The 8,288-nt window shown below is 36.5% G+C and overlaps 1 protein-coding gene across 1 annotated transcript in view; it reads left to right on the top strand.

The window, feature by feature from the left end:
• Window positions 1-1,724: 1,724 nt before the first annotated feature.
• The window catches only part of LOC129000834 (mRNA (2'-O-methyladenosine-N(6)-)-methyltransferase-like), a 47,541-nt gene continuing 40,977 nt past the window's right edge, over window positions 1,725-8,288 (top strand). Inside the window, exon 1 of the mRNA XM_054427879.1 lies at window positions 1,725-1,826. The gene's annotated coding sequence lies outside the window, so the exon portion shown is untranslated. The remainder of the gene's footprint in view (window positions 1,827-8,288) is intronic.

Below are 8,288 nucleotides of genomic sequence, written 5' to 3'. Positions count from 1 at the left end.
GATGGGTCCCAGGTTGAACTTCGTTCGCTACGCTCACTCACCTTTTAGTTGCAAATTAGCTGTTGTCATAAATTTAAAACAAGTAATAGTGCAGCACCCTTTTTGGTAAACCTATGAACTTTTTAATACTATTGAACATCCCAGCATGACATTGTTTAGTTGAACCAGCTGTTAAGATTCTTTAATTCCATTTAAATATAAGTACTCATAAGGTTAACATGAGAAGCTCCAGAGCCACTGGGGCGGAGCCCTTTTGACGGATCTGCACCAAACTTCACACAAACCATCCTTAAATAATGCTTAATATTGCCTGAAAGTTTCATTACAATCTGTTGAGCGATTTCGGAGTCCATAACGTTCAAATATACAGGGTATTTCGGTAAAGCGTAGCGGGCTGTGCAGATTCAGATTCTACATGCAAATAAGAGTCGAAAATATAGAATAACTTATTTTCGATTTCGTCTTTGTTTAGCCGTAATCCATCATTATTTATTTTTTTTAATAATTTTAATAATTAATAACTCAAAAACTCTTGGAGATATTTTTATGAAACTTGGTATAAACTTTTAGGCTACAAGTATATAAACATTCTCCGAAAATATCTTTACGCCTTTACTACTGTTTCACAACTTCCTACGTCGTGGACTTGTTTCCCCCTTCCCATAGCATTTTAGTATTTTTTCATTAATGTTTTATCAACACTGTGTAGTAGGCCGCTTATGACTTAAATATGTTTTTAGTAGGTTCTTGAAATTATTGATAGAGGCTCTTGCGTGATGTACTCTGAGGCAATTTATTGCACATTTTTATACTATTGAAGTAAGGGCTCTTGCTTGCAAGGGTGGAATTTACTTGAGATACACGTGGATTTGTTGCTCTTCTTGTGGACCATGCTGTTAGTTTAAAAATATAGAGATTCTTCTTAACGAGCAATGCGGATACCAATATAAAGAGAGGCGGAAGTGTGAGAATGTTTAGTTCTTGGAACAGAGGTTTTACAGTGTGTCCGTCTATGGACTCCACATATTCTTCTAACTGCACGTTTTTGAAGGACAAAGATGCTTTTTGCCTCACTACAACCACTCCAAAATACCAAACCATATGAAATTATGCTATGAAAGCAGCTATAGTTACCCTTAAGGAGAATCTCGATGTCATGTTTTTGAATGACATGTTCATGTTGCTCAATGTTTTTTTTTTCAGGAAAAGACTGAAATATCATTTTTAGTTTATTATTTTTATGTAAGACAAAGCCTATTGTAAATTACTTAATGACCGAAATAAATCTTGAATCTTGAACCGTCAACCAGCTTTTGTAGTCTACACAGCAGGTAGGTGACAGATGACAGTCTGGGCGTCAGCAATTTAGTCAATCAACAAATAATAATCAATAATAATTCTTGTTCATACTACATGTATAATCAATGCTAATACATAATATTGAAAACATAAAAATCTATTTTTTCTTTAACATTTAAAAATCTAAACACCTTTAAACGATTGTTTAAGATTATAGAATACTACTTGTTTAAGCTATCGATTGATGTGTTATAAATAAAATAATACTGCTAAAGTTATTGAATTTTATTTGTATTGGGTACAACACAACAACCTTTTTTATAGTACGTTTGAACTTATCTTTATGTAATGTAAAAGGCACAGACTCGTGACGTTATGTTTCCCTTTATTATTTGTGTCTAAAATCCAGTTATGTGAGCGAAAATGGCGTCGTCTCTAGTAACTCTACGTTTGGGCGGTTTAGAAATTGATGAATGAATTCGTAATTGCGCTCTTTTTTGCTGTTAGTGTATCATAATATTTGACCGGTAAGTACATTACGTGTTTTGTATTAAAAATTTGTGTGATTGCTCCGTTGAATTCTTTGCATGGAGCATCATATCTGTTAGCTTTCTTTATTAGGCCTTAAATCCGAGGGTATTGGTAAGGCCCAAAACATTATTAGGCCTATTGTAATTAGTTTACCAATGTAAACATTGGTAAGTCTTTATTTAGTGAACTCTAGTAGACTTTTATTTTTCCATGATCATGAGTTTATTAGAATGTTAAGTAGGATTTAGTTTAATTTAACTTAGCCTATTTTTGGCCTAGAAGTTTACAGTCTTCTAGCCTAGGCCACCAAACACTGATAATAACTGTTTAAAAAATGCATTTTTTCCAGTGTCAGTGTTTTAATTGGATAAAAACAGTGGAGAAAATCCTCTTTAACTAAGTTACTGTAACAATTCGGTTAATTAAATATAAGGCCTAACCTTAACTTTAAGTTTACCTTACCGAATCTATTTATTTATTTATTGGCAATGGATATCTCCATTTTACAACCATACAAATCAAAACAGTACAACTCAGGATGGCTTATACCGTACAAATAACATACACAACAGAAAACAGTTTAAAATGATGAAATAGTTCATTGTACCCTAGGCTAAATAGGCTAAAGAAAATTAGCTTACTAACAGTCTAATGCAAACAAAAAGGAACAGAAACAGTGAAATAATACTGAAAGTGGAAGTCTAGAATAGTTGATAATTCTGACAATAATAACAAATTTTGTGCTTATAAGTTAAGTTAGACTAGAAAAAATTCAACAATATAATAACGATGTAAGTTCATAACAACAACAATAATAAAGACAAACCTACCAGCTAAACAACAACCATCAAAATGGCTGCACTTTACTTTCGGTCCTACACACCCATTCGAATGAAAATAAGTTATCTATCGATTAATCGGTTTTTTCATTCTATATCGTTTCGTTAGTTAGGTAAGGTTAACCTAACCTAACTAACCAAACGACATATCGAATGAAATAATTGAATAATCAATATTTTTGTTCGAATGAGTGTAGGACCTAAAGTAAAGAAAGTGCAGCCATCAAAATAACCAAAGTTATACTAATAATACCCCTTCGCAGCAAACCTGCAGACTAAGCGAATTTCAACTTGTCTGATTTAACATATTTACTGAAATATTTCCATAAATAAGTTAAGACATATTTATTCCAAATTAAAAAAAAAACATTAGATTTAACGAGTGCTTAGGTTTGCTGCTACGGGGAAGGTAAACAGTGTTTTTGACCAAACGTCAATAAGTATAGGATAAAATAAATAAATTTGCCAAATTTGATCAACCCTAAACAAGTAAACTACAATAGTTTTCATTTTCTCCGTAACCATTAGGCATAGGCCCTACAACAATGCTTCAATATACAAAATTATTTCTTTTTATAAGCTCTACAAAATGTTTGGGAAATAAATTCCAAAATCAGGGTTGGTACGGTCAGGGAAAACCTGGAAAACCTGGAAATGTCAGGGAATTTTGTTGGTCTGGAAAAGTCAGGGAAAAGTCAGGGAATTTTGGAAAAAATCTGGAATTTCTCTTGAAAGACTACATTTTTTACAGATATGCTACATTTTGCATCTAGGTCTCAATACTTGGTCAAAAACATCGAAGTTTGACGAAAACATCGATGTAACAAAAACATCTGGAACCTACCATCGATATAAAAAACATCGAACATCGACAGACATTCTATCATCACCCTCTGATTACTGGCTTAATTGAACGCACCGAGCTCCCAGTGTTTCTACACGACCAAAAGAATATAATCCCGGTCACTTGGTTAAGAAATCCCGTTTAATCCTCTAAGATTTTTGAAAGTTAAATTCTGAGTGTTGAATTGGACATATTTCGTTTAAATAGTTGTTTTAACATTGCTATTATATTTTGTTAAGGTAATTTTTTTGATTGGGGTTAGTTTTTCACTAAAATAAAAGCATAGTAAATAAAAACGGACGTCATAGCCAAAACTCCTGTTTTATCCCACATCCCCTTCAAATCCCGCTCATGCTCTAAAAATCCTGTTTTCGGGATCTTATCTTATCTTATCTGACAGGGGCAGGTCTTTAAGAGACCTTTAAGCACTTCATCCGAAATCAAATTATTTGGGGTGCGCAATAATTGCTTTCTTGTTGACCTACAAGTTAAGGCGCCCAATGAATGCCTGTAGCTTCCCAATTAGTTCATCCTCAGGAAGGTATCTACCTCTAGCCATATTTCCAAGAGTTATCGATCTAGCGTCAAAGAGCTCGTTACAATCAAAGAGTAAGTGATCAGCTGTCTCTTCTGACCTATCACAGTACCTACAGATCGGTTCACCATCATATAAGCCCATCCGTTGTAGATGTTTCCTGAATCTTCCATGACCAGTTATCAGTTCAACAATTAATTTAATTCTTCGTCTGTCTAGTCTCAAGAGGTCACAGGCAACCTTTTTGGAGGGCCTAAACAGAGTAAGCTTGCTGACCCTAAGAAGGGGAACATCGACCCAGCGTTTGCGATGCTTTTCCTTGGCCCATGACGCAATCGCAGAACATACACTGTTTCGTGAGATGCCACAGAAGGGTTGCGGGCCTAACAATGATGTCGCAGAGGCAGTATTTGCCAATCTGTCTGCAGCTTCATTTCCTTTAATGCCTGAGTGTCCTGGCACCCAGCAAAGCGTAAGGTCATTTCTCCTACCCAACTCAGACACAGAAGCAAAACAATCCCACACGAGCCTGGAGTTGAATTCGTAAGAGTTTAATGCTTTTAAGGTCGCTTGACTATCAGTATAGATATTGATTGTTTTGTCTCTGATATCTTTGTTAAGATGTTCTTGAGCACAAACTAGAATGGCAGTGACCTCCGCTTGAAAGACAGTTGGGTACACCCCCATTGGAAGACAAATGCCAGTGCCTCCATTCATCCAATGCACACCTGCTCCAGTGCCCCCATTTTTTATCTTAGAACCATCAGTATAGCATTCTAAATCACCTGTGGGTATGGGTCCTTTTCCGCCAGACCAATCCTTCCTATCTGGTATTAGTACTTTGAAAGGCTTTCCAAAGGAGTATTTTTTGGACATGTGATCTGAAGGCAAGTGCAATTCATCATTATGTACCACCTGAACAATTTTGGAGTGCCCTTTATTGTTTCCTGAGGTTATCCATAAGTATTCGCATCTAAGGCGTTGGGCTGTTTTACTTGCTACCACCTTGATGTAAATGTCGATAGGTAGCATATCAAGCAGACAGTCAAGAGCCGCTCCAGGACAGCTGCTTACTGCCCCAGTTATCATTATAAGAGCAAGCCTCTGAACTCCTGCTAAAGCTTTGACAGCTATAGTAGATTCCATCTTTGGCCACCACACAAGCGAACCATATGTAAGGGCGGGTCGAACAACAGATACATACAGCCAGTGCATAAAAGTTTAGGCTGTAACCCCCATGTGCCACTTACCATCCGCCTGCATGCCATAAGGGACCATTTGCCACGCTCAGTGACTTTTTGAAGATGTGGTCCCCAGTGAAGTGATCTGTCCAAAATTACACAAAGATACTTCACCTGATTCTGCAGCTCTATTACAGTGCCCTGCAGTCTTAGTGGGCCGATCCCATCCAGTTTCCTCCTTCTTGTGAAGGGTACTATTACAACTTTCCTGGGATTTATAGAGAGCCCATCTTCCTGGTACCAACGGTCCACTACCCTTAAAGCTCTATTCATAAGGTCAGTTATGGTTCCGTGGAACTTTCCAACCACAAGGGTTGCAACATCATCAGCATAACCTAAGGCGAAAACCCCACTTTTGTTGAGTGTCCTTATAAGGTCGTCTGCTACCAAATTCCAAAGGAGAGGAGAGAGAACCCCCCCCCCCCCTGAGGGCATCCTCGAGTAGTTCTTGCCTCGATCGTGTCATTATGGAGTGAGAGCCTAACCTTCCTACTGTGAAGCAAGGATTCAATCCATCTACATATTATACCGTGAAAACCTCTTCCTCTCACCGCATTAAGAATTGCTGGAGTACCAGTATTATCAAAAGCACCTTGAATATCGAGAAAGGCACCCAGGGCCACTTCACTGCTCTCTAGAGCTTTCTCAATCTTGCTTACAAGTTGGTGCAACACAGTCTCGCATGATCTTCCTGAGACATACGCATGCTGATTATTATGAAAAGGATGTGTCCTAAGAGCTGTATCCATCATATATCTTGAGACCAACTTTTCTAGGATCTTAAGGAAGAAAGAAGATAGAGAAATGGGTCTAAATGACTTAGGATCAGTGTAACTATCCCTTCCTGGTTTAGGAATAAATGCGATACGTGAATTACACCACCCTAAGGGAATGTGTCCTAAGGCTAAGCTGGCTCTGAAAAGTTTTCGGGATAAGTTAATAATCCCACGTATGGAAACACTGCTAGTACCGGGATGCGCGGAAGGATAGGCCTACATTCATCGTTTCAATTTCAATACGATACTGAATACAATTCCTCATTGAATTTATAAAAAGAGAAAAGAATTTATTTATAAAAATAAATACATCTGCCTTAAAAAATAAGGTTGCCAATGACACAGAAAAAATTATACAAGATAAAATTGTATAAGACTGATTAATTTGGATGTTTGCCATATAGATGATTTCTCATTATGCTCAATGAACCTCTTAATGTTTCATGAGTAATAATTTTCAAAAAGGATCTGTCCAAATCATATTGTTTCCAAAAGTTCACAAAAAATTTTGATAATGTTCCTCTTGAACCAATAAACAATCCAATCACCTCAACTTTCCAAATTTTAAAATTTTGCTTGAAATATTCAAAGGTAGGATCATATTTTTTTTCTTTTCTTCATTTACTTCGTTAGGTTGATTTATGTTTATTTCAAATTGAATTGTTGAATCGAGAATTATGCCTTTGTTAGTTTCTCTTTCTATCAATAAAATATTTACTCTTCTGGTGCTTCCTTTAGAAGAAAGACAGTGTACTTCTTCTTGCACTTCCCATGTGTTATACCTTTTTCGGAAGGCATTTGCTATGATACTTCTTATTTTGTGATGCCTAGTGATTCTTAGAAGTTCACCAAACGGACAGAAGCCAAGGGCATGTGCAAGGGTTTCAATCTCACCACAGGCATGCCTGCAGCGGTTATTGCCTGCTGTGGAGAACACGCACTGGCACCACATTTGCAATCATTTTTATACTGTCTTTCCACTCAGATTCTGACAAGCCTTCTTTATTAATAATACTTTTATTTCCCGGAGTATAGTCTTTGAAAAGTTCAACACCTTTACCCTTTCAATACTGATTCAACCTTTAATAAACTAAAAAAACTGCACTTGTAGGAGTTTATAAAAAAAATTTTATCCTGTTAGTTGAAACATTTAATAGTTTAGTTTGGTATTACTTTTTGTCTCCGGTACAAGCATGGTAGTTATTTTTCCTATATCACATGTTTCTTCCGATATAAGCCGATGATATCGCAAGCAAAATATCGATATATATATCAGTATCAGAAGCACCGTATCGTCTATCTGCTAGTGTCAAGTCAAGGCCAAGTAGAACATAAAGTGTGAGGTTAAGTTAGTTGGTACTCTTAATTTTCCAGATTCCAGATGTTTAATTCTTTTCTTATTGGTTTTATGAGTAAACTATTTAGGCCTACATTTTTTCTAATAATTCTCGATTCTGACTATTCGATATTTTGACTGATATTATACTTGACTGATATTAGACTGATATTATACTTTTTCCTGGAAAAAGTATAATATCAGTCTGGAAAACCTGGAAAAGTCAGGGAATTTCATTTTCCAAAATCAGTACCAACCCTGAAAATGTTATGTTTTTATGGTCCAAAATGGGAAAACCCATTAAAAACCCCCTTTAATTAATCGCAAGTGCAATAATATAGTGTAACCGTAAATTAAATTAAATAGCTAGACGTACATTCATCCAGGTCAGGAATCAGAGATTCTTTGTACATAAAATTGTTCTTGAGTTTTGATAACCAGAAAGAAGACCTTGAATCAGTGTTGTATCTAGGGCTGGGAAACTTAAATTTATTAATGATCGCCGCCAATAGCTTACAAACAAGGTTTCCACTCATTGACGGCTCTTCAATGGCGGTTGTATAAAGTGTAAAGTATAAAATCACAACTGCAGTGGGTGATTGTAACAGAGGTTTATGGGTGATGCTAAACTCGCTTTTCCAATGTGTCACTTTCTGTTCCTACTCACCGTGTGATGCAATCGCTGGACCATACAGCCAATAGACCCATAGCCCATCTCTTAGGTACGTACCGGTACGCCTACCCAATTATTCATAACAACCTTTTCGACGACGATCCTTGATACTGGTACTTTTCCCTAGAGAATACACGGCCAACCTACTTAAGAAATTAAATTACAAACGTCCAGAAACCCAGCATTGTGTGATTTTTGTCACATTTCCTACTAA

The sequence above is a fragment of the Macrosteles quadrilineatus genome, unplaced genomic scaffold (genome assembly GCF_028750875.1).
Source record: "Macrosteles quadrilineatus isolate MER2022 unplaced genomic scaffold, UCM_ALF_1.0 Scaffold_8__2_contigs__length_117827958, whole genome shotgun sequence".
Lineage (NCBI taxonomy): Eukaryota > Metazoa > Arthropoda > Insecta > Hemiptera > Cicadellidae > Macrosteles > Macrosteles quadrilineatus.
The sequence above is the reverse complement of the archived record's forward strand: the minus strand, read 5'-3'. Positions and strand labels throughout refer to the sequence as shown.